The sequence below is a fragment of the Anabrus simplex genome, chromosome 4 (genome assembly GCF_040414725.1).
Source record: "Anabrus simplex isolate iqAnaSimp1 chromosome 4, ASM4041472v1, whole genome shotgun sequence".
Classification (NCBI taxonomy): domain Eukaryota; kingdom Metazoa; phylum Arthropoda; class Insecta; order Orthoptera; family Tettigoniidae; genus Anabrus; species Anabrus simplex.
This window is the reverse complement of record NC_090268.1, coordinates 252,395,906-252,423,385: the sequence shown is the minus strand read 5'-3', so window position 1 is coordinate 252,423,385 and position 27,480 is coordinate 252,395,906.

Sequence of the window (27,480 nt, the reverse complement as noted above, 5' to 3'; positions counted from 1 at the left end):
CGTGGATAAAACGTTCCCGTAACGGAGAAAGGTACGAGAGATTAGCACTACATTATTTACCTACCCAGTACTGATGTGACATACCCCAGGGAATTGAGAGACGATTGAACCACGCCTCCACCATTTAACATCAAGTGCAACCTGCGGGGTTAAACCTACAGATCGATATCGAGGCAATCTGTTCATTCTATAGCACCCAACTCTTACAGTAGCCTTGGGCAAGAATATCCACTCTGATATATGCTTCGAACCTCCTACGGATATTGAACAAGAGGGTTACGGCACATTCCGATAAAGATAAAAACACAGTACTTTAGAAACACACTAGCTTGTTCCAGTTCGTATAATACATAGGTATCTCAAACATTAGGCTGGTATGTAAAAGTCTTGTAGTTTATACGAGTGAAACCTTGTCACCAGCGCCTTGAAGAACCATCTTTAGCGAAAATTCCGGTAGTACAGCTGTTCAGACTAATAGCCATTGTAAGGACATTTAATATAATTACGTGTTCAAGCAACCGTCAGCCTTGTCACATCCCCTTTGGTATTACCTGAAAGGGGATAACTCAGTCAGTTCGGAGAACCTTCCAGCCCGCCCGAGGACACGCCGCGGCCCTTCCTCTATTGTTCCCTTCATCTAGCTTCTCCACATGATTTCTGGAAGAAACGACCGGAAAATTCCATCTCCATTCGAACCCCGATTATTCTAGTGGCCCATCATCGAGGTATAAATACAAGGCCGCAGCGAATATTGTGTTGTTGTGGTGTCGAAGAATCCAGTGAGTAGGTGGGCTAGAGACGACGGAACGGAAGACTGTACTTCCTGAGAGTACTGTGTGTGTGTGTGTGTGTGTATTTCTCTGGACTGAGGATCGCCTTCAGTCAGCAAAGGAAACCGCTATCGTGAGTGTGAGGGTAAATACACCTGTGTTAATGTTCGCTGTTGTGAGTATCGTCCGTGAATACTGTTGAGCTGTTACTGTTTACTTGTTCGCTGCATGTGACTCGGTGAATTACTGGATTGTCTCTGGTATCAAACCAACTAATAGTCATCGTGTCTTGTGTAGCCCGTAGCCTGTGTTCAAATCGAGTGGTCTACACACAGCTGTTATGTGAGCTGAATGGACTTGGAGAAGTGAAAGTAAGGATTAGTCGTCCCCAGGTATAACAACGGGCCGAACCGCCTGCTGCTGTGCCATTAGGAAGAGAAACTTGTAAATAAACAGTAATTAGCAAGTGTGGCCATTCATGGTTGATTAGGTCTGTCTCTCTCTCTCTCTCTCTCTCTCTCTCTATCTCTGTCTCTGTCTCTGTCTCTGTCTCTGTCTCTGTGTGTGCATTTATTGGGTCATTCTGAAATAAATTAGAGTGTTTTATTCGTAACAGTATTATAGTTATTATTATCATCATCTTCTGCCGCATCTCCCACACCATGGTGTGAGCTGTGTCGTCCACATGAATTTGGCCCAGTTTTATAGACGAATGCGACCTTATGCGGGGGGATCTACTCACTATTGGGTGTTCCTGTGGTTGACAGTAGTGTGGTTCTGAGTGTGAACCAACAAGTGTTTATTGAGAGAAGCTAAAGTATCCAATCTCAGAGTCAAAGGTGGAAAAATCCCCGAGAATCGAACCCGGCACCTTCTGAACTAAAAGCCTCGACGCTGGCTATTCAGCCAAACAGCCGAACTTTATTAATTTTTGCTACTGAGTTTACCTCGCTCCGACTCAGACAGGTCTAATGGCAACGATGTAATAGGAAAAGACTAGGACTGAGAAGAGAGCGACAGTGATGTTACGTTTTAACCCCAGTATTTGCCTGATATGAAAATGGGACACCACAGAAAACTACCTACAGGGCTGCCGAGAGTGGAGTTCGAACCCACTATATTCCGGATGCGAACTCACAGCTTTGTGAACTAAATCGTACAGCCAACTCGCTTATTATTATTATTATTATTATTATTATTATTATTATTATTATTATTATTATTATTATTATTATTATTATTCATACACTTCTCCACAGGAAATATGGGTAGTAACGGGGCACGGGATGCACCAAGTGCCTTACATAATTAAAGTATTTACACATTATAATACAAACGTTGATCTACAGGTATATACAAAACTGTAGATCACGGGATCTTCATTCTTGCGAGAGGAACGATCTCACAATGTTGCATGTTGACAGGAGGACAGAATGTTGCATAATTTTGTAGATGTTCGGTGGAAGACCCAGTTCTTGCAGACTCTTGTGAAGTGTATGTGGAATGAGGCCGTTGACTGACAGAATCACAGGAACTATTCGTACCAGTTTCATCTTCCAGATCCTCTTTATCTCTTCAGCAAGTTCTTTGTACTTGGAGATTTTTTCACTGTACTTCCTGTCAATGTTGGTGTCATTGGGGATAGCGATGTCAATAATGAAAGTCGTCCCAGTTTTCTTGTTTACCAGTATGATGTCTGGCCTGTTATGGTTGACTGTTTTGTCTGTCACTACAGCAGTGTCCCAATAAAGCTTAATTGACTCGTTCTCCAGGAATGGTGTTGGATGGTACTTGTAATAAGGGATACGCTCCTGAATTAATTGGTTTTCCTGAGCAAGTGCCTGGTGTATGATTCCCGAGACATGATTGTGTCGTCTCGCGTATTCTACGGGGGCAAGTATTATTATTATTATTATTATTATTATTATTATTATTATTATTATTATTACGGAGGTACCCGTGGAACAGCAGAGGTGAAAGAAGGTGCGGGCTGGAATGGGTCTAACTACAAAGCTGAGATATTGATTAAAATTGCATTGAAGGTTATATTTTCGAAAATAGCAAAAATTACCAAATTTCACGTAGAAATTTCAGAGTTTAACAAATAATAACAATTTAACAAATCAGGTACAAGACCAGGAAAATCGAAGATATAGAGATAATTTAACAAACTGGGCTACAAGCCCCACTTTATACAGTTTCTGAGCTCTCCACTCACAACCACATATTTACCGAAGGGCAGAAAACCCCTAATAACATGGAGCACTTGCTCCCACCTAGCAATGTCCGTCTCCTAGAGACACATATTCAAATACTAGAAAGAGCTGATCCGCTCTCAATTTTTCCAGCCTATTAAAGGCAATACCAGACTTTTACACTAAATTGCCATCGAGGCACAGCTTACAAATGAAACAGGGGTATCTTGTACCCAACCTACTGGGCCTTAGTAGAAAAATAATAGGTTAAGTCAATGGCCCAAAATGCAAAACTTAATGGAGGCGTGAAGCTGCACTCCTACATGAAACTTCGTAAAACCTAAGATGCACTAGGCCGATGAATCAGGGGTTATTCCCAAACTATGGAGGTGACTCGTATACAGAATAAATTTAACACATTAAGGAAGAGTAGAAAAACGGTTACGAAAACGTACTCACCTCAAATCCAACATGGAGGGGAGCTTGAGAGGGAAAAGCACTCTCTATCCCCGATTCACAGTTAAAGATATGTGAAGTTTACAAAAGCGACGGCAAATTACATGTTTCAAGATAGGTTACATAATAAAAGTTTCGGACCTTCCCCGCGGTTTAAACTGCTGAGCTAGCGAGAAATAAAGATGTTAAGTGGCCGTTACATTGTTGATGAGCTGCTGCCGGATGAAAGAAGTGCTTCCCGCCTCCTGCTACACTTACATACACTAGGCTAGATGTTGTTCGAGTGGCCCAGAGACAAGAAAATCAGCAGTTTTATACCCTCGTGGAAGATTCGAGACCTTTCAAGAATAATCAAGCCACACCCTCTTTCTTTATTGGTCCGTCTTGAAAATACACTTAAAGTCGAAGAAGAAATACATGATTGGTCAAAAATTAATTACAGAAATCCTGGATTGGCTCAATTCAAAACAGGCGGAAAGCAAAGATTAATATTGCCAACCCACAAATGAAAGAACGAAATTTAGTAAAGAGAAAACTTATGAATAAAAAATGTCTAAAAGGTTCCATAACTTCGCACCAGGGTGCATAATCATAGTTTTTGGTAGAGACATCTATAAGAGAATGTCCACACTTCTTGGTCAAGTGAAAACAAAACAAGTTGAACTCCACACAGTATTGACAACTTCGTAATTACAAAATTTACTGTAGTGACATCTTCTGAGAAACTAATGAGTTGATCCAGTTTTTAAAGTTCAGAGTTTCTCCTGTAAGGGAGTACTTATTGGCGCAATATTTAAACTTGCGGCGTAGAGGTGTACCTCCCGGTACAATTATTATTATGGGTGCAATACAATAATATTTCATATCTTAGAATAGCTGGGGAAAGCACTACGCTTTCCAGTAAAATAATATTCTAAATAATAATAATAATAATAATAATAATAATAATAATAATAATAATAATAATAATAATAATAATAATAATAATAATAATAATAATAATCACCTTCGTTAAAACTGGATAGCTCCCTCTGTGCATCCTTGAGAGTGAATCATCCGCCGTATCCCACGATCGCGGGTCATAACATGGCAAAGTTAGCTGGACTTTTGAAGGGCGGATAATAGCCGTTGGATACTCCATCTTGTAGGATATTTGCTTAGCGGCTGTTACGGAAATTCAGGGCTAGGGGGTCTAATCAGGGAGAGATTTCAGATTAGGGAGACGAGGAGGAGAGGGGATCTAAAGAATAGGATGAGGCTTTGGCCCTATTATTAGGCACGTTTGGAAAGTGTGCGGAGGAAAGGGAACCAGGGTAGAGAGTTATCCAGGAATTATGTTACGACTAAGTTGAAGAAAGTAGAAGGAAAGAAGGAGAGGAAGGTGATGATGATGATGATGCTTGGTGTTTTAAGGGGCCTAACATCGAAGGTTATCGGCCCGGAGAGGAAGGAGAACGTGGTAGATATTCACGTTGGTGCCAGTAACAAGCAGAAATAGGTACAGCAGAGGCAACCTTCATCTATCAACACCAATCTCAGAGAAAGAAGCGGGCCATACCTTCGAAGAATGAGGGCATCAGCAAAAGAAAGGGAAGGGGCACGAAGACCGTGAAAATGAAACAATATCTGGGCCTCGGAAACGTAATATCGTCGTAGTCGGAAGAGAACAATAATGAAATAGGAAAGATGAAACTAAGGAGCCTGACAAGTAAGTGGAAGCAACTGCTGACTCAGCCAGGAAAACCGTCGTCGTCAACCCATGCTCACAAGTTGAGAATTCCCGGTCCCTTTTTTAGTGGCCTCTTACAACAGTCACAGGATACAATCCCCACCCACAGGGGTTGGAGATGTGTGGGACTTGGTTATGACAGCAAGGGGGAAATTTATGGGAGCGAAGACTTATTGGTTGAATAATTTGTAGGAGGAATACTGACAAAAAAAGGCGATCGATAATTTACTTTAAATTGAACTATGAAGTGGTCGTGTGGAAAAAATGGGAGTGATATTTGTAGACCCTAATGGCTGGATAGGAGGTAAGGACCTGCGCTCTTTTGGTCTTCACTTGAGCCGCAGGGGTACGTGTAAGCTTCCATTCACTGGGAAATCATGCACTGGTTGATACTGCCAGGAATTCTTCTAGGATATATAATCTTAAGTTAGCTGTATTCAGTGAGTAGTGCTATAGCTTTACTCTATTACCGATCTTGAGCTAATAAATTTACTCGTGAATGTCCCTGCGGTTGACTAATGAATCTGCAGCAGTTAGTTATATACTAGTAAACAAATCGAAGTTGTGTTTCACCAACGTTATCTTTCATAATATCTGTTCCTCACTTATATTTTTACCTTACAACTGAAATCTTATTTCAGCAGTAAAATCATTCACTATCCCATGCAACTTGATGATCTCTTTGTGTAATGTAGCTTTTGTTAAACAAATCGGTTACACGCTATGAGTCGTGTGTGTGTAAAATTACATTCCTGAGGTAGTGTATTGGCTCCCTACAGTGGGCAGCAACAACGACAGCTTTCTGTGATTTCTCAATTTTACTCCATATGAATGTCATGGAGGTATATTAATTGAGACTTTTTTTCGCAGTCCTTCCAATTCCAATCCGATTATCACTGTAAACCTATACAAGTATCAACGAATTCCACAAGGAAGTATTTAAAATATTATTATAACTTATCTGTTACTATTCTTGTCAGCGAATCGGGAACTTCAAATGAGAAAATATATTACATTGCCATGAATGACCAGACAGCAATAGGTACCGGATTAATTGGATGATGATCTTAATAATAAATTATTATTATTATTATTATTATTATTATTATTATTATTATTTTACCGGGAGGTACACCTCTACGCCGCGCGTTCAAAATGAGCGCCTAAAAGAACTCCTATCTACCAAATATGACAAATATGAAACCAATAATACAACAAGCTAGAACTTTACTCTGAAGATGTCACCACTAAAATCTGATATAATTTTCTTATTGTGAAATTTCCTGAACTGTGTGAATTTCTACTTGTTTTGTTTTCCATTCATCAAGAAGTTTGTACATTCTTCCATAGAGGTCACTACAAAAAACTATGATCATGCACCCTGGTGCGAAGTGAAAGAACTTTTGATTTGAAGAAGTTTTGTATTCCTAACTTTGTTTACTAATTGATGTTCATTTATTTTGGGGTTGGCAATATTTATCTTTTCTTTCCGCCAGTTTTGAATCTAGCCAATCCTAAATTTCTGTAATTAATATTCTACCAATCACAGTCTTCTTCTTCGATTTTGAGTGTAACTTTTAAAGTACCTAATAAACGTGAGAGGGTGCGGCTAGTTTAATCTGGAATGGCCTCGAATTTTCCCGGAGGGTTTATAAACTGCGGATTTTCACGTCTCTTGGCCAATTGCTCGTCATCTGACCTAGTGTGTGTGTGTCAAGCAGGAGGCGGAAGACGCCTCTTTCATCAGGCAGCAGTACACCGACAAGGTAATGTCCATATAACATCTTTATCTCTTGCTTCCTCCGCAGTTTAACCTGAGGGAAAGGTCCGAATCATCACCTATGTAACCTACTTTTCTGAAAATGTAACTTCTTCCGGCTTATGTAATAACTTCATAAAGACTTTAACTGTAAATCGGGGATAGAGAGTGATGTACCCTCTCGAGCTCCCCTTCATATTGGTTTGAGGTGACTACGTTTTGTAACTGGTTTTCTTCCTTTCCGTAATGTCTTAATTTATTCTTATACGAGTCACTTCAGTAGTTTGGGAATAGCCCCTGTTTCACCGGCCTAGTGTCCTTTATGTTTTAAGTGTTCATATCTAGGATCGCAAGCATTCACCTCCTTTCATTTTGTGTTCGGGCCATTTATTTTACTGTTATTTCTTTTTACACGAAAGCCCGATAGGTTGGGTACAAGATACCCCTGTCTCAATTTGTAAGTTAGGCCATGGACGGCCAAAAGATGTAAGATATTTTGGGTGTTGCCTTGAGTAGGCTTGAGAACAGAGCACGTTAGCTCTTTTTCAAGTGCTGTAAAAGTGCTTCTGGGAGGCCTGATATTGTATTTGGGAGCAAGTGCTCTATGAATTTAGGCGATTTCTGCCCTTTAAACAAATTTATGCTCCTCTGTAAAATTTGAGCTGGGAACTCAAAAATTGTAAAACTAGGGGCTTGTAACCCGAGAGTGTTAAAGTTCTGAAATCTTGGATTTTTCTAAGTCTTGTTCCTGAAATGTCATTGTTATTTCACTAAGTGAAAAGTTGTTAAGTTTGTTGTTTTTCGAAAATATAACCTTCAGTATAAGTTTTAAAATTCTTTTCTTGACATTGTAGTTAGACCCATTCATCCCGGCACCTTCTTTCACCTCTTCTGCTCCACGGTAACTCCGTAACAATAATAATCTAATTCCCCAACTCAAACCAGTTCCTCTCTAACCGTTCGCCTCCAAGTGTTCCTAGATCTTCCATGCTTTCTCTTTTCTATTGGGTTCCATTCTAAGACCGGCTTTTCAAATGCTCCATTAGGTTCTTTTAATGTGTGTCCTATCCATCCCCACTTCCTTTTCCTTATTTTTATATCAATGGGTTTTTGTTTGACTTCCTTCCATGTGTCCGTTTGTGATCACTTCAGACCACAATACGCCACAGACAGCGATTCATGAACACTTGGAGTTGGTGTGTGATTTGTTTCTTGACAGCCGTAAAGAAGAACGGACTTCACTTTGGAAATGAAAAGTCGAATCTTTGTTTTTCGTGAGGGATTACTGTTCTTCGAAATAGGGTACAATAAAACGAATGAACTATTTGCTTTTCGGATTCGAGCCTCGACGTCTTCCTCTGCACCACCAGTCTTTGTCACTGCACTTCCTAGGTAGATAAAAGAACCAACTTCCTCTATTTGCTTGCCAGTTATTTTGTACTGGTTGTTAGCAGTACCATTGATTCTCATATTCTGTGAATTTGCAGCATTTATTTTAAGTCCGACAGCTACTGCTTCTTGTTCTAATTTCAACATCTTCCCTTTCATATCTTTAAATTTCTTAGACAGTAGGCAGATATCAGCCAAAGAAGCTATGTTACTCCCACCGTATCCTCTACTTTTCCCCTCCACTGCCTTCCTCAGAACTCGATCCAACATGAGTGAGAACAATGTAGGAGGAAAGCTGCAACCATGTCGATCATTTGTGCTGTTTGTGATAGGCTCAGGTACGTTTTCTTCGTGGACGATTTAAAATTCGTACCGATCATCTTACAAACATTGCTCGTTTTGTGTAATGGTTCTTTTGTTAAACGAATCGGTTACACGCTACGAGAGAGAGAGAGAGAGAGAGAGAGAGAGAGAGAGAGAGAGAGAGTGAGTGTGTGTGTGTGTGTGTGTGTGTGTGTATGTGTGTGTGTGTGTGTGTGTAAACTTATATTCGGGACGTAGTGGATTTGATATCCCAGCAATCGGAAGCAACAACGTCGGCTTTCTGTGTTTTCCCACTTCTACTCCATATGAATGTCGTGGCGAAAAAATTAATTAACACCTTTTATGTTGGAGATTTTATCCGAAATGCCGTATTCACTGAGCGTATTCCACATTACTTTCCAGTTCATCAAGTCAAATACTGTTTCAAAATCTACAAACGTGACCTGTAGTGGGCTATACCATTCATTTTGTTCTAGAATGGTGTGTTTATGAGATCGCTACATCTGCGGTTTATGCGGAATCCAGCTTTGCGCAATTTGTGATCGACTGATTCGATTGAGGATGATTCTTTATATTAATTTGCAGGCAATGGGCAACAGTGTGTTACCTCTCCATTTATTTTTTATTTATTTCCTCAAACCACGTGTCAACTTTCTTTGGAATACGATTAGTGACTGGTCCTCTTGTCGAGTCCCTTGGCAATTTCTCTTCCTGCCGTACCTTTTCCAAAAAGTGGCCTCAGTAGGCTGACCGTAGCGGTTTTGATAATGTTCGGGGAAATGGTGCCTTTTCGTTCCTCTTTTGGTGTAGTGCTGTTCGTATTTCTTCAGTAATTGGAAAGTGCAGGGGGATATCTCGATCCGCACTTACAGTTCCAGTTACCTATTTTCGTCTGTTATGTTCTGCATTTCTATTAAGGACTTCTGTGCAGTGTTCTCTCCATCTCACGGGCTGGTCTTCTTAGATTGTTCGGAGGTCTCCAGCTTTGTTCTTTACGGGCTTACGTTTCCTGAACTTTTTCTTTGACAAAATTTTCGTGATGCTGTACGGCTCCTTACTATCACCTTTATATGCAGCTTCCTGGGCTTTCTATGAGAGTCCATTTACAAATAACCGGCGGCCTCTTCCCACTCTTTTCTTCACTTGTCTGTTGATAATATTATATTCCACTTACAATTACTCTTTCTGTTATTTTCTAGAGCAGTTATTGATATCAAATTTCTTAGACCTTCTAACTTGAATAATATCTCAGGTACTTTCAGATAGCCAGTCCTGTTCTTGTCGTTCTCAACAGCCTAGCACTGCTTTGCACGTACCAAACAAAACATTATTTATCTTATCCCATACTGCTTTAGTGTGTGAATCTGGTTGAGTACGTAGTCCGTCGAAGCGGTTCCCGAGTTCTACTCAAAATTCTTCCCTTTTTGTATTATTCTTGAGTTTCGCATTTCCAAATTTCTGTGAGCTGCCATTATTTTCAGCTGGAACTCTGCAAGCACTGCAGACATCCGCTCCTCCCTTGTTCCTCACGTCAGTAAGGCTACACTACTGAGATAAACAGATATGTTTATCTAATACACTGAATTTCACGAAATTTTGTGGGAATGCCACCTACATAAAAGTAGAGATATCAAACATTTATTTGATATAAAATTAATAGTATTTCGAAGTATACATTTTTAATTTTTTTAAAATTATAATTCCATTTTTTCATGAAATTGAATAAACATGTTAATGGAGATTTGTAATTAGGTAGATAATACCTCTTTAAAAAGCACTACGTATCGATTTTTCAGTACATCCATATATAATTAGAAAACAAGTCGGTCTGGAGCGATCTATATATAAAGGTTGAAAATAGACGTGAATTAATGAGGAACTTCCAGAAATCTCAGAAATTTTAAATTTGGCAGCGGAGAAGCTGATGACCCCAGAATCCCTAGAAAAACCGAAAATTCTCAAAATTCCCCGAAGGGAGCACGCTGGGGGGCCTCCAAATTTTGGGCTAAGCATAAGAACGCAGTCGTATAATTTATCCAAAGCGCCAACCTTTAGGTTTCGTGGGCTTAAAACATTTCGTGAATTTCCTCATGTTTATCCCCTTTCCCCCCAAATCCAGATGGCGGAACAATCTGCCAGACGAGCTAGAAAATTGAAATTTGGGGAAATTAGAGCTTTTAGATCGAAATATGGAGGCAATTTTAATGACTGTGCAGACATTCCTTTCGAGCTATTATTTTGTTGCCTAAATGATAAGTCGTATCTCAAAACGGATGGCACAATCACCGTTCAATTTTGAGTAATCTACAACTTTGGTCCTATGACATTTTGTAGTGATTTATAAACGCATATTTCATTGTTGACACTTATAGAAAAGATGGAGTCATCAAGTTCGGTGCAGACATTGGCACGATCAAAGGCCATATTTGGACGAAATTACATGTTTATAGATAAGTATGCAAAAATAATGTAAAACCTTTAAAATGTACTCAAATTTCACCCTATTCAAATATTCGAACTCGATTTAACCCATAAAGATGGGAGGTACGATAAAGTATCTTAGAACCAAACACGTAGAAGAATAAAGGGGGCGTTATATGGTGCTAACTGTTTGTTAATATGATGTACCGTTTAGGAGTAGTGAATATCGAACTGGAGGTCTACACATTAATAAATTTAATAAAATCTCAATTAACGCGTGTAAAGTAATTTATGTAGAAATCCGTATACGATGTAAAAAAACATATATTATCATTATATTGTTTTATGCCTCGCAGCGTTCAGTCTGCAAGCCTCTGTGAATATACTAAACCTCGCCACAATCCTTGATTTGCAACTAGTGTTGTGGCCTCATTTAGTTCTATACCTCTTATCTTTAAATCGTTAGAAACTGAATCTAACCATCGTCGTCTTGGTCTACCTCTACTTCTCTTACCCTCCATAACTGAGTACATTATTCTCCCTGGTAACCTATCCTCCTCCATTCGCCTCACATGGCCCCACCACCGAAGCCGATTTATGCGTACAGCTTCATCCATCGAGTTCATTCCTAAATTAGCCTTTATCTCTTCATTACGACACCTAGATTCAACCTCACTTACTATATTACCATCCTGGGAGAGCACACAACCTAAATACTTGAAATTATCGACCTGTTCTAGCTTTGTATCACCAATCTGACATTCAGTTCTGTTGAATTTCTTACCTACTGACATCAATTTAGTCTTCGAGAGGCTAATATTCATACCATACTCATTGCACCTATTTTCATGTTCCAAGATAGGCTGCAGGCTTTCGGCACAATCTGCCATTAAGACCAAGTCGTCAGCATAGGCCAGACTGCTTACTACATTTCTACCTAACTGAATCCCTCCCTGGCATTTTATACCTTTCAGCAGATGCTCCATGTAAACTACGAACAGCAAAGGTGAAAGATTACAGCCTTGTCTAACCCCTGTAAGTACCCTGAACCAAGAACTCATTCTACTATCAATTCTCACTGAAGCCCAATTGTCAACATAAATGCCTTTGATTGATTTTAATAATCTACCTTTAATTTCATAGTCCCCCAGTATGGCGAACATCTTTTCCCTCGGTACCCTGTCATATGCTTTCTGTAGATCTACGAAACAAACACAACTGCCTATTCCTCTCGTAGTATTTTTCAATCTGATCCTGACAGCCTCTCTGTGGTCTGACACCACACTGGTTTTCATCCAATTTCCTCTCAACAACTGATCGCACCCTCCCTTCCAAGATGCCAGTGAATACTTTGCCTGGTATACTAATCAATGAGATACCTCGATAGTTGTTGCAATCCTTCCTGTTCCCTTGCTTATAGATAGGTGCAATTACTGCTTTTGTCCAATCTGAAGGTACCTTACCAACACTCCATGCTAATCTTACTACTCTATGAAGAAATTTCATCCCTGCCTTCCCACTATACTTAACCATTTCAGGTCAAATTTCATCTATTCCTGCTGCTTTATGACAATGGAGTTTATTTACCATCCTTTCCACTTCCTCAAGCGTAATTTCACCAACATCATTTTCCTCCTCCCCATGAGCTTGGCTGTTCGCAACACCACCAGGATGATTTCCTTTTACATTGAGAATATGTTCAAAATATTCCCTCCTCCTCTCCAGTCATTCCCTGGGATCTATTATGAGTTCACCTGAATTACTAAAAACACTGTTCATTTCCTTTTTCCATCCTCTCCTAAGATTCCTTATTACAGTCCAGAAAGGTTTCCCCTGCTGCTTGACCTAGCCTTTCCAGGTTATTACCAAAATCTTCCCACGACTTCTTTTTGGATTCAACAACTATTTGTTTCGCTCAGTTTCTTTCATCTACGTACAAAGCCCCGTCTGCCTCGGCCCTTGTTTGGAGCCATTTCTGATAAGCCTTCTTTTTACGTTTACAAGCTGCTCTCACTTCATCATTCCACCAAGATGTTCACCTTTTCCCATCTTTACACACAGTTGTTTCTAGGCATTCCCTTGCTGTTGCTACTACAGCATCCATGTATACCACCCATTCTCTTTCTATATCCTGAACCTGCTTACTGTCTACTGTTCGAAACTTCTCACTAATCATATCCATGCACTTCTAATTTCCTCATCCTGGAGATTTTCTACCCTTATTCGATTGCAGACAGATTTAACTTTCTCTACCCTAGGCCTAGAGATACTTAGTTCACTACAGATCAGATAGTGGTCTGTATCATTGAAAAATCCCCAGAAAACTCGTACATTCCTAACAGATTTCCTGAATTCGAAGTCGGTTAAGATATAGTCTATTATGGATCTAGTACCTCTAGCCTCCCATGTGTAGCGGTGAATAGCCTTATGCTTGAAGAATGTATTCGTAACTGCTAAACCCATACTAACACAGAAGTCCAGCAAACGCTTCCCATTCCCATTAGCTTCCATATCTTCCCCACATTTACCAATCACCCTTTCGTATCCTTCAGTTCTATTCCCAACTCTCGCATTGAAATCGTCCATTAGCACTATTCTATCCTTGCTGTTCACCCTGACCACGATGTCACTCAATGCTTCATAAAACCTGTCAACTTCATCCTCATCTGCATCCTCACATGGTGAATACACGGAGACAATTCTAGTCCTAATTCCTCCAACTGACAAATCTACCCACATCATTCGCTCATTTACGTGCCTAACAGAAACTATGTTGCATGCAATGGTATTCCTGATAAAGAGCCCTACCCCACACTCCGCCCTTCCCTTTCTAGCACCCGACAAGTACACTTTATAACCTATCTCTTCCTCGTTATCTCCCCTTACCCGAATATCACTTACTTCTAACACTTCCAGATGCATCCTCTTTGCTGACTCAGCCAGTTGCTTAAAAGTTCTGAGCTCGGTAAATTAACGAAGCAGTATGCTACCCTACTTGAACATAGTCCAAGTGAGGATCTTTCCTCTAACGGGTTATTGACCACCGGTGAATTGTATAGTCCTAGCCGCCTGAGCACAAGGAGGGCCATGACTCAGAATATGTCCGAGATGCCCACTTCCATTCCATAGCAACTGGTATCCCAACTCTCAGGACCACTTAATAGGCCACTCAGCCGTTGCCCATGGTTCATGAACTAGGTCGTGACTGCAAAACACCTACTACTAGAAAAAATTCTGCAATCAAAAATTCCATAGGCAGGTTTCTTAATATACCTTTGATACATATACTATACAATTTGTGTTACATTTGGCAGAATATTATGGGAGAAGGGATTTAAATGTGAAATCAATTGGCGGGAAAATTAAGCAAAACCCAAGTGATGTTTTCTTCCTTATTCATTACCTAAAAGTTACCAAAACCGTATGTTTCTCCTTCCTTTTCTTTCTTAGTAGCTTCTGTATGAATACTGGTCACTCAGGAAGCTTGTCCCTTCTTCTCCTTCTCCAAAGAATGGAAAATCATTCACCTACATCTTGTTTTTCTCAATGCAACTTTTCCTGATTCGAGGTTATGGGGATTGTAGTTTCTGCCATGTCATGATTGTTGAAGTTAATGCGACACTTTGCTGATGAGAAAAATCTGTTTTAGATTATATTTCATGACCTTTTGTCCCTGGTTTCTTCAATGGAGACTCTTTCCTATCAAACGTTCAGCAATTCGTCGCTTAACTAAGTCTGATTTATGTTTATGCATACTGTTTATTCAGTTGGATACAAGCTATCAATTATTATAGCACACTATCTTCCAATAATAATAATAATAATAATAATAATAATAATAATAATAATAATAATAATAATAATAATAACAACAATAATAATAATAATAATAATAATAAAATAATAATAATAATAATAATAATAATAATAATAATAATATCTTGATACACAACTACAAGATGTTACTTGCGCGCGTACTTCACAAAAGCAAGCAGACTGGCTACCACTACAGAATTCATAAAAAAGATTAAACATACAAGAATAACAAAACTTATACACTAGTGTTCATAAAAACCAAAACACCCTGAAATACTAGAGATAGGAAGTTCATAGTCATAGGACATGTGCATTAGCATGTTGTGAAGAAATGGTTAACATTTGAACTATCTCGGCCCTCAGGTTCAAGGTCCACATCGATATATCGGTGCACTACCACCGAATGGTAAAATGTGCCTGCGGCTCTCGTTGTCGCTACAAACCGAAGGTAATGGATCAGCGTGACTTGAGTAGACGTGCAGGATGCCTCGCAGACGTATGCACGAACCGTACCATCAAATGAGTGAGTTTGAAAGAGGGCGCATTAATGGCATGAGAGAACGTGATGCATCCATCCGGGAAACTGCTGCTCGTGTGGGACGAAGTGTGCCGGCAGTGCAACGGGAGTGTACAGAATGGTCCACTGAAGGCCGTGCAACACGACGAGATGGGTCTGGTCGCATCACCCAGACCACCCCCCGAGAAAATCGACACTTCATCCGAATGGCATTGCAGGACAGATCTGCATCCTTCTCGGCTCTGGCGCAACAGTGGAACAGTGTAACACATCGTACACTATCAGGAGAGACAGTCCGTCGCTGTTTATTACGATATGGGTTACCGGCGCGTCGTCCTCTTCTCCGCCTACCTTTGACTAATGTGCATACACATCCTAGAGTGCAGTGGTGTATGGAACGACGTCACTGAGAACAGGAATGGCAGCAGATAGTGTTTTCGGACGAATCCAGGTTCTGTTTGTTTAAAAATGTTGGCCGCATTTTGGTTCGTCACAGACATCACATTGACTGCATTCGCACAAGACATACATCGCCAATCAAGGCCTTATGGTGTGGGATGCTATTGGGTACAACCACAAATCACAGTTGTATGTGTCCAGACCACTGAGGTCAGTTTGGCCTACGTGAATGACATCCTGCGACCCGTAGCTATGCCCTTCCTGCACGACACCCCAGACGCCATATTTCAGCAGGACAATGCGCGACCACATGTTGCTGTACGAACACGTGCATTCTTGTTGTCACAGGATGTCAGACTGTCGTCCTGGCCCGCCCGATCTCCGGACTTGTCGCCAATCTAAAATGCGTGGGATATGGTGAAACGACGGGTGCGGTTCTGTGACACAACCACCAAAGATGAACTATGGAACCAGGTGAATGCAGCATAGATGGCTATACCCCAGGACACCATTAGCAACTTACACGCGTAGATGACATCACGCATGGAACAAGTTATCAGTGCCCATGGAGGACCCAATTCCTACTATGCAACAGGACGCATGCTGAACCTAGGTGACCGAAATGCTAGTTGTTTCTGCAGAACACACTAATGAATATGCCATGTGAATATGTACTTCCTATCTCTAGCCTTTCAAGGTGTTCTGGTTTTTATGAATATGAGTGCAATTGTCGGCACTATTGTAGTACTATCACGAATACCAATACAATCATACAATGTTGCTCAATGACAGTCGAGTACTTAAATATAAGTCGTAACAGACTTTATAAATTCACTCAGAAATATTACAGCTGGATTCTATTTAAATATACTGGAGGATTGGGGGCTGTTGGTCCATCCCATGGATGCGTAATTGCAAAGAACAGGCATATTTGATTGATTCGAAACATGACAATGACGCCATTACCTAACAAATCAGTTCAGCAGATGCCACGCCAATTTCTGCTGTGTGCAGACTGGCAAAGAAAGCATTATTAATGTGATAAATTGTTTGAATTCAACGGAATAACTTTGCGACAAGAAAGAGGAAACTCAATCCTTTCAATTTCAGTCATAAAAGAAATTCGCCAAATGACCAAAATGTCGATGTTTATCTCCAGTGTGTCACCTTTGAGTGCCAGAACTTCATGTTTATAGCAATGTAGTCTATCTGGTTTTTAGTACTTTACTTGAAATATAACCATGAGATATTTTCGCAACGTTTATGAGGAAATATATTGTCTCATATAGCGAATTCATAATATGAATGGATATTTGTGAAGGTTTCTTTGTTTTCATTCCTTTCCCCAAGTCTGTGAATACACATCACTCGCCCCAGTCCTTCAATTGGTTTTCCGTGGTTTCCCATTTTCACACCAGGCAAATGCTGGGGCTGTACCTTAATTAAGGCCACGGCCGCTTCCTTCCAACTCCTAGGCCTTTCCTATCCCATCGTCGCCATAAGACCTATATGTGTCGGTGCGACGTAAAGCCCCTAGCAAAAAAAAAAAAAGTCCTTCAATTACTCAATCCGACTTTGGTATTTAGATCACCTCTAACTATAATAATGCCCTTCTTACTTATACTGATATATTCTTTACGTCCGACTAACTACTATAACGGTTTTCGGAGAAGCAGAGGTGTCGTAACTTAGTCCCGCAGGAATTCTTTTAGGTGCCAGTAAATCTACCGACACGAGTCTGACGTCTTTGTGCACCTTCAAATACCACCGCACTGAGCCAGGATCGTACCTGCCAAGTGTCCGCCTCTATGGCTAAATGGTTAGCGTGCTGGCCTTTGGCCACAGGGGTCCCGGGTTCGATTCCCGGCAGGGTCGTGAATTTTTACCATTATTAGTTAATTTCGCTGGCACGGGGGCTGGGTGTATGTGACGTCTTCATCATCATTTCATCCTCATCACGACGCGCAGGTCCCCTACCGGAGTCAAATCAAAAGACCTGCATCTGGCGAGCCGAACTTGTCCTCGGACACTCCCGGCACTAAAAGCCATACGCCATTTCATTTTTACCTGCCAAGTAGGGGTCAGGCCAGCGCCTCAACCCTCTGAGCCACTCAGCTCGGCTCCTTCGTGTTCCCTTAATAGTTTCACTGAGGAGATCGTAGAACACTTCGTTTAGTATGAGATCAGATAGCTCTGTAGGTCCATAGCTCTGGATGATGGTTACATTGAGAATATTAGTTTGGAAACGGATTGTCATGAAGCTTTTAGATATTGCTGCCGATTGATCAGGCTCCTTTTTGCTTGTTTGCTACACTATCTCTGCCTTCAGCACCATGTCCCGTTCTTCCAGAATAGAGCAATGCGAGGCCTTCGGGTGTCTGTACTTCACCGAAGTCAGACCACTTAACCTGATTCAATCCGAGGATGTCTAATCTATGGAGGATCATTCCTCTTGCAACGTGTCTCAATCTATTGTTCTCTGCTGAGCTTGTGACATTCCCGAATCCAATCTAAGTTTTCCATCTCATACTAGAAGTCATGTGTCCGTCCGGCATGATTTCCTTTCATTTTCTTTAATAGAGTTCATTTAAAGAGAGCGAGTTATTGGCCCACAGGCCCCGAGTGTCATGGTGGGGCTACAACCTTAGGGCCACGAAACCGACACACGCCGCAATGTATTTAGCAGTACAACAAGTATTAATGATACCCTGCCCCTAACTACAATAGTCTACTGTTATCGAACTCTGACACTGGTACCTATAATAACGTATCGTAATGTCTTCTGCTAAGACTTATGACTCAGATAAAAATACGGAAAGTAATTCACAACATACAATATATATTTTCTTTTACATGCAAATTTAAACTCGAAATAATTTTTACCAATATTAAAGCAACCATGTAAAGAAATGTTTTCACGTATACTGTTAAAGTTAATGTCCTGAGAAGTTTAACAAGCACAATAAAACGACGTCAGCTATCAAACATACAGATCTTAACACACAACACAAACCGTACAGCACGAAACTGAAGACAATATAATTAAGAAAATATATGAAGAGTTCAGGATTTTTATTACTGTTGTTATTATTATAGTAAATTAATAAAATATTACTTGTACGTCCCATTGACTACTATTTTGGGGATGCCAAGGTGCCAGAATTTTGTCCCGTGGGAGTTTCTTTGCGTGCCTTCAAATATCACCGGATCGAGAGGGGACTGAACCCACAAACTTGAGCTCCACCACATGAGCCACTAAAGCCGGCAGCTTAACTGGAGCATCTATGGTGTCAATACGACAAAGATCCACCTACTACCGTTGTCATAGCTCGTGTCCTTCTGGAAAGATGTCAAACAGCTTTAGTAAATGCCCGCAGGTGTTTTCTTCCATCCTTGGGGATGAGCGTTCAGATGAGTGATCATGGTTTTATTTGCCTTAGCTCGTCTATGGATACAAGTGCGAACACCTCCCGATAAATGGTACGAGTTCTGGCACCACTTCCACGCGTCAATCGAAAGTCTTTGACCATAGTTTTTAACGAAGCCTGTCAGGTTTTTTACAAATTGCTTTACGTCGCACCGACACTGATAGGTCATATGGCGACGATCGGATAAGAAAGACCTAGGAACTGGAAAGAAGCGGCCGTGGCCTTAATTAAGGTACAGCACCAGAATTTACCTGGTATGGAAATGGGAAACCACGGAAAACCACTTTCGGGGCTGCCGACAGTGGGGTTCGAACCTCCTACCAGCTTGATTTCACCAAACCTTCCAGGCATCGACGGTCTCTATTTGCTAACTGTTTAGGCTTCCCTCATCGAAATAGGGATTTTATATCCCTGGAGTTTCCAGTTTATCTGTACATCCCTCACAGTTGAACATGGTATATGAATCTTGCCAGAATTCTAAACGATCGAATGACCGAATCGTTGGGCATCGGTAGTCATGCCCATTTAGCCTTACTGAGTTCGTGTCGTACATCCATTTTAATCGCATTAGGTACTAGATAATTCTACCGAGCGCTCACGGCCTTATATAGGCTCACGACATGCTCGACTGACGCATGGGATCAGTTAAATTTCGTTTCACGTTGTGTCAGGTAGTTAATCGTCATGGAGTGTTTGATAGCATTTTATGGTCTGGGAGATCCATACATAGCATATTTTGGGTACTGTACCGGTGTACAGAAGTTAACCACTTAATCTGAAATTCCAGTCTATTATACTAGTAAGTACGGTTGTAACGCCTTATGGCACTACTCTGTAAAGGTGCATAATGATCTCTAAATAAATACAGCAGGCAGCAACAATTTCAAAATTTACACACAAAATAAATAATCAATGGATAGAAGAAAGTGAGCAGCAAATTTACATACCAAGCAATGTACATTGGTCTTGTATATTTGTAAGGGTTTCCTCTTCTCTCAGGCTGTACCGTATTTGGAAATAAGGTATCATTGTATTATACATACATACATACATACATACATACATACATACATACATACAACTTCATTATAGACGGTTTTGCCTTTCCATGTTCAGTCTGCAAGTCTCTGAATTTACTAATCGTCGCCACAATCCACTATTTGTAACCAGTTCCGTGGGCACTTTTGGTTCTATAATCTTTAAATTGTTAGTAACTGAGTCTAACTAGCGTCGTCTTGGTCGCTCTCTACTTCTCTTACCCTCCATAACAGAGTCCATTATTCTCCTGGGTAACCTATCCCCCACCAATCGCCTCATATGACCCCCTCCACCGAAGCCGGTTTATGCGTGCAGCCTAATCCATCGAGTTCATTCCTAACTTAGCCTTTATCTCATCAATCCGAGTAGCCTCCTTCCATTTTTCCCACCTATTTGTACCAGCAATCATTCTCGCTACTTTCGTCTCTAACTTATGAATAAGATATCCTGAGTCCACCCAGATTTATTCCCGTGCATATTTAGTAAAATCCACCAATATTTTATCCTTGTATTGCACCGTTAAGAGCCTCGGCTCAGGTGTCCTTTCTTGAGTAAATAAATAAAGAATACTGTAAATAAGTGCAGTTGTTGAGGCTTCAATATTGAAATAACCTCTATAATCGAATAAGGTAAACATCAGAGAAACAAACGGTCAACGTATATGTTATCAGTGGGAACTATAACACAGGTACCCTTACTGTATGAACCACGTGTGTGTATTTAAGCAACTAATGAAGCTACCCGTTCTTCACACGGAGTATATTTGATAAATTCAAGAAAAAAATACTCCATCACTCGCCATTAATTCACTTCATGTTAGTCCTTGACTTCGCTGAGATGCTTTTATAGGAATCACTATTGGTGATATACGTACACCAGTTGGAGATACACGGTTTACTGCAGTTACCCTATGTTATGCGTATCTGTGTTGTATATTAAATAAGAAGATAGGAAGGCCACCTACCCTTCCCCTATTAGATACTACGTACTGAGGAACCGCAACCCCTCTATATTCCAAACACATATTTACAGTAAATATGGTAATGGAATATAACGTTCTTTGCAATATCAAAAAAGTGAAATTGGCTTTCAACCGGCAGAATAAAATTAGATGCAGAATTGCCAGCTGATCCATTCCAAAATATGCTCTTTTAGTCACAACATCGAGAAAGCAATGGCATGAAGTGCAATCAAGCGCATAAAACGTAACGATTTTATCCGCTTGCGATCTAATAACGCTACGCAGTGGCATGAGAATCATCATAACAGCCCGTGACCTGTCTCTCCGAGGCATTGCCCAATATCGTGCATTTACCCCTTATTTTACCCCTTAGTGGTTGATTTTTCAGAGGAACCTCGAGGTAAAATGTCATTCTCACTGGTTAGGTGGTTCCTGAGATAGATGACGTGGGTGAGTAAGAGTTATCATGTATTTACATAGATAAATAGATAGTCAGACATTTATTTATTTATTTATTTATTTATTATTTATTTTTTATTTATTTATTTTTTATTTATTTATTTATTTATTTATTTATTTATTTATTTATTTATTTATTTATTTATTTATTTATTTATTTATTTATTTATTTATTTATTTATTTATTTATTTATTTATTTATTTATTTATTAGCTGATGTACCCGTGCTTCGCCATGGGATTCTCAGAAAGACTGACTTTGCGGTTTTCCTGACTGAAGTAAACATAAGTCATTACAAAAGCGTTAGTAGGAATGTTATCATATAAAATGCTCTATCAAAGGAAAAGTAGCACATGATCTCACTTTTAACGAATAGTACTACGGTGCCGATCTAAGAGTCCAAAGTTCCAGAGCTGGAATGACCAGCCCGCAGACAGCCATGAACATTCCTCTGCCATTATTCCGTTAAATATGCACTGCTCATTCCAATCAGTGCCTCAGGGTAGTGATTGAATAGCTCAAATGCTATGATGAACCAGTCTGTTACGTACCGTACCAGTAGTATCAGAAAATGTATGAATCAGAGGAGTGGCATGCTAAAGAAGAAATTTATCTAACTCCGCAGCTAGTTCCCGTCAATATTCAGGCAGACTGTTACACTCGGTATGACCAGGCGAGTTGGCCATGTGGTTAGGGGCGCGCACCTGTGAGCTTGCATCCGGGAGATGGTACATTCGAACCCCACTGTGGGCAGCCCTGAATATGGTATTCCGTGGTTTCCCATTTTCACACCAAGGAAATGCTGGGACTGTACCTTAATTAAGGCCAAGGCCTCTTCCTTCCCACTTCTGGCCTTTTTCTATCCCATCGTCGCCATAACACCTATCTGTCAGCGCAACGTAAGGCAAAATAAAAAATATATACTCGATACGCAGCGGTAATTCTATCTATCGGAGATGAGTGGCAACAGAAGACACAAAGCACATCACAACAAACGATCAATGTAATGTTATTGTTGATCAATTTTATGAGCTTTCTATATCGTAGACCTTCACATTCAGTTTTCTTTCGACTCTGTGATATTAGGGCATCTTATAAAATTATTTACAGCGTATACTGTAGTTCCTTATTCTCCGACTTTACATACCGATGTTCATTAAATTCTGTGTACCCATTTTCTCTTGACTCGGAGCTGATATGGACTTATAACAAAAATCCAAATTCATTAATATCTCTGTGACCATAGCCGGTACTGTAACAATGTATAAGACATAAATGATCGGAAATTTAATACTATATAACTTTAGTTATGTAGTATTTATCGATACAACCACTAATAACAAATATTTGAGAATAAAATTTTAGGCTTTCCCCTAAACTACTATTTCACTCCGCGTAAATAAAATTATTTATGGCCTAGATTATAGCGACTTATTCCCCGACTTTGAATCCCGATTTTCATTACGATAGGACCACTAATAACATAAATAGTTGAGAATTAAATTTTAGTTCTTTCCCTAAACTACTATTTCACTCCGCGTAAATAAAATTATTTATGGCCTAGATTATAGCGACTTATTCCCCGACTTTGAATACCGATTTTCATTACGATAGGACCACTAATAACATAAATAGTAGAGAATTAAATTTTAGTTCTTCTCTTAAACTACCATTTTGCTCAGCGTTAATACAATTAATTAAGGCCTACATTGTAGTGACTTATTCCCCAACTTTGCATTCCGATTTTCATTAAATTATCTTCGGCCAGTTTCTCGTGATGCGTGTACAGTACATACACACATAAATACATACATACAGACAGACATAAATTACGGAAAATTAAAGAGTGCATTTCCTTCTTACTGTGGATACGACTGATTCAAAAATACCATCCTTTTAAAAATTCTGAGCAATATGCAGACAAAACTCTTATATATGAGAATTTATTTATTTATTTATTTATTTATTTATTTATTTATTTATTTATTTATTTATTTATTTATTTATTTATTTATTTATTTATTTATTTGATATGGCCTTTAGTGCTGGGAGTGTCCAAGGACATGTTCGATTCGCCTGGTACAGGTCTTTCTATTTGACGCCCATGGGCAAACTGCGCGTCTGGATGTGGAATAATGATGATGATGATGATGATGGGGAGGAGGAGGAAGAGATGGAGGAATGAAGAGGGTGACACCCCATGCCGGCACATAGCCTGCTCTTGTCTAAAAACGCCAAGGGGTCTGTTCAAGCCTCCTCGTTACCATCCGACGAAGCACCGTCAACAGCGCCATATGCACCCATTCCATATGAGCAATGCGGAATTGTTTGGGATTGAATGCAGGCTTTTGGCTCACGATCTTGTTATTAGAAATTTTATACCACCACCTCTCCTACCCTGCCGGCCAACATTCTGATGGTGATTTTTTTAAACCAACGGGGCTCGAACCGACTAACCACTGTGTCAGACTATAAACAGTTGACGCCCTAACAGTCACAGCCACCAGGCGAGCTGGACCAGGGGTGAAGTTATTATGATTACGTTAATTAGAACCATAATGTGGGAAAGCATACTGAAGTAATGTAACCGAGTCGTGGTTCAGGTATTTGTTTCTCACGAGAGCGACTGTAGCTTTAACATGCAATTTCAGTTTCTGTAATTTGAATTCCATATGAAGTATGGAGTTAATTACAACGAAATTCACAGTCAGGTACGACGAACTCGTGTACCGGATGAGTAATCCAATGAACGGTAGTAGAGCCCAGGGAATATGTGACAATGTCTAAACAGAGAAATAACCGACATATCTCTCGAAAAATGTACCAAATATTATTTTGACAAGCACGCTTATTTCCTAACGCCACTGTTTCATATGCTAGTTGCACCTCACGAAGCAAGTATTATCTATCGTATGGTTTCTAGTGCCGGGAGTGTCCGAGGATATGTTCAGCTCGCCTAGTGCAGGTCTTTCCATTTGACGTCTATAGGCGACCTGCGCGTCTGCATGTGGTATGATGATGACGATGAGGTAGGGTGAGAGTGAAACCCGGTGTTGGCACGTAGCCTACTCCTGTCGAATACACCAAGCGGTCTGCTCAATATTTTACATTCCCATCCGAGGGACGAATCGCCATCAACAGTGTCATATGCCTTCAATCAAGGCCACAGAAGATATATATTGTGGGCTTGCTTCATTCCATATGAGCATTACGGAGAAGTTTTGAATTTAATCCAGGCTTTTTACACGGAATCTAGTGATTTGAAAGTGTATACCACCACCTCCCCTACCCTGCCGGCCAGCATTCTGAAGATGAAACTTTTTTCGACCAACGGGTCTTGAACCGGCTAATCACGGTGCTAGACCATATAGACGTCAACGTCTTAACGATTATAGCCACCAGGCGGGCTACAGAGCAACCGTAAACATTCTTGAAGAACACACTTTGTATCACCACAATACACGAATATGATCGTTTTGACTGATAAACCACACCGGAAATATTCGCTTCTGTTTCAGAACTTTTGTAAAAAGTACAGTGACTCACCGGTAGTTCGCCAAACATAGTGAAGCTTGCTTTGATCATTTTACGAGCTATCTCGATGACTACTTCATGAAATCTCTCCTAAACCCCATGGCGCAACAGCCCCGAAGGGCCTTGGCCTACCAAGCGACCGCTGCTCAGCCCGAAGACCTGCAGATTATGAGGTGTCGTGTCATCAGCATGACGAATGCTCTCGGCCGTTGTTATTGGCTTCCTAGACCGAGGCCGCCATCTCACCGTCAGGTGGCTCCTCAATTGTAATAACGTAAGCTGAGTTGATCCAAGGGGCTGCCTGGCCGAGGCGGTAAAGGCGTGCTCGGTTCGCCCGGAAGAACGTGGGTTCGAATCCCCGTCAGGAAGTCGTAAAATTTAAGAAACGAGATTTCCGCTTCCGGAGGTGCGTATGGCCCTGAGGTTCACTCAGCCTACACCACTCTGCCCCACCATGTGCCGAGGTTAACAATGGTGGATGCCTCTACCTTCCACTCCTCCAAGGGCCTTCATGGCCTGTACGGAGGTGAATTTGAGTGGATCCAGGTAAAACTCCGTGACCTGGCGGGGAATCGATCCCGGGGCCTCCGGTTAAGAGGCAGGCACGCTAACCCAACACCGCAGAACCGGCACATCATGAAATATAACTCCTATTTACTAAAGACGGTTTCTTGGGCTTGAAGCGTGATCCGGTAACGGGAATTATTGGCAATAAATATGAAATGTGGTGTAACAGTTCGAGGCAAAAGGTAGTTGGTGGCGTTGTAACTTGAACGTGTAGCGGAAGTAATATAGGCCACCGATAACGAGGTATGAATTCTCATGCATTCAAAATGTCATTAATTTTGCTGCGAGTTGTGTGGGTATGTTTTACTTTCAGTTTGAGTAGGTTGAAATGGAAAGTTGAATCGGCGACAAAGAGGTGCGTATTCACACTTTGTGCTTTATTGTCCTCGGAAAGAAAGAACACGCCGAATAATCAGCAAACATATATGCATCGTTTACGAACATAGATGTATAACTCAACTACTGTTCGGTAGTTATTCTGTTCCATCTTCGGATTCTTTCTTGGCTAAATCTTCAGCATGGCGGGCTCGGGTCGGAGTGTCCTCGAGTCTATTCCCGGTGGGGTAGGGAAATTTAACACACACACACACACACACAGCTGGCGTCAGGAAGAACATCCAGTGTTAAATCCACGTAAGCGACACGTGTGCGACCGCTTTCAGTTTGAGTAGGTTGAAATGGAAAGTTGAATGGACGACAATGAGTAAAGCGATTGAAGAAGAAGTGGTTTATTCATTTCAGAAGTAGTTATTTGTCGTCTCGAGGACTGATAACGTTCCAACAGTTCTACACCATTAATGATTGACGACGTAATGTCCACACTCAATGAAAATTATCCAACGTAACATAACACAAAATACTGCACAGATACTTAAATAAATTTCGAAGAACGCCCACACGACTACAGGCCTGATGACCCTTGGATTACTAAGCGACCACTTCTCGGTCCGATGACCTGCAGATTACAATGTGATGCATGGTCAGCGCGTTGAATTCTCTCCACCGTTATCGTTTGCTTTCTGAGCCGGGGCTACTGTTTCACCTCATATAGCTCGTCAATTGTTCTCATTTAGGTTCAATGGACAATGAAACAGGCAGCCCTCAGATATAGGTAAAAGTCCTTGAGCGGGCCAGGAATAGAACCCAAGGTCTCAAGGTAAGAGTCAGGACCGCGCTCTCTCTCTCTCTCTCTCTCTCTCTCTCTCTCTAGAACGTGGCGGTGGAAATAAATGTTGCAGAGAAATACTTGCAAATGCTAGCCAACACTAAACCACAGCATCTTTGGAAAGTACGATCATGAACGAAAGATAAAATGGAGCCTGTACTAAATTACTGAGCGAGAACGGTTCCAAGTAGAATCCATAGTTAATTAAAGTAAAACTACAAATCATAGTCTGTATCGAAAAATGGTGACTGTGTACTTGTAGGATTTTAAAGGCATCGTATATTACGAGTTTCCGTCACCCTACGAAACAGTGACATCCTACGTTTACCGATTGTAGGCATCCAAAATTGTCCAACCTTATATGGACAACGCCAAATCACATATCCCTACGTAGAATTTGAAGATATTAGTGTAGCTCATCAACGAAGTCCTACTTCACCCAACTTATTCACCGGTTTGCGTACTGGTACCATCACATTACCAAATTATCCAGTCCCATAAAAAATTATCTTAAAACCTTTGGAAACCATCTGAATAGTTTCCCACATCGGAA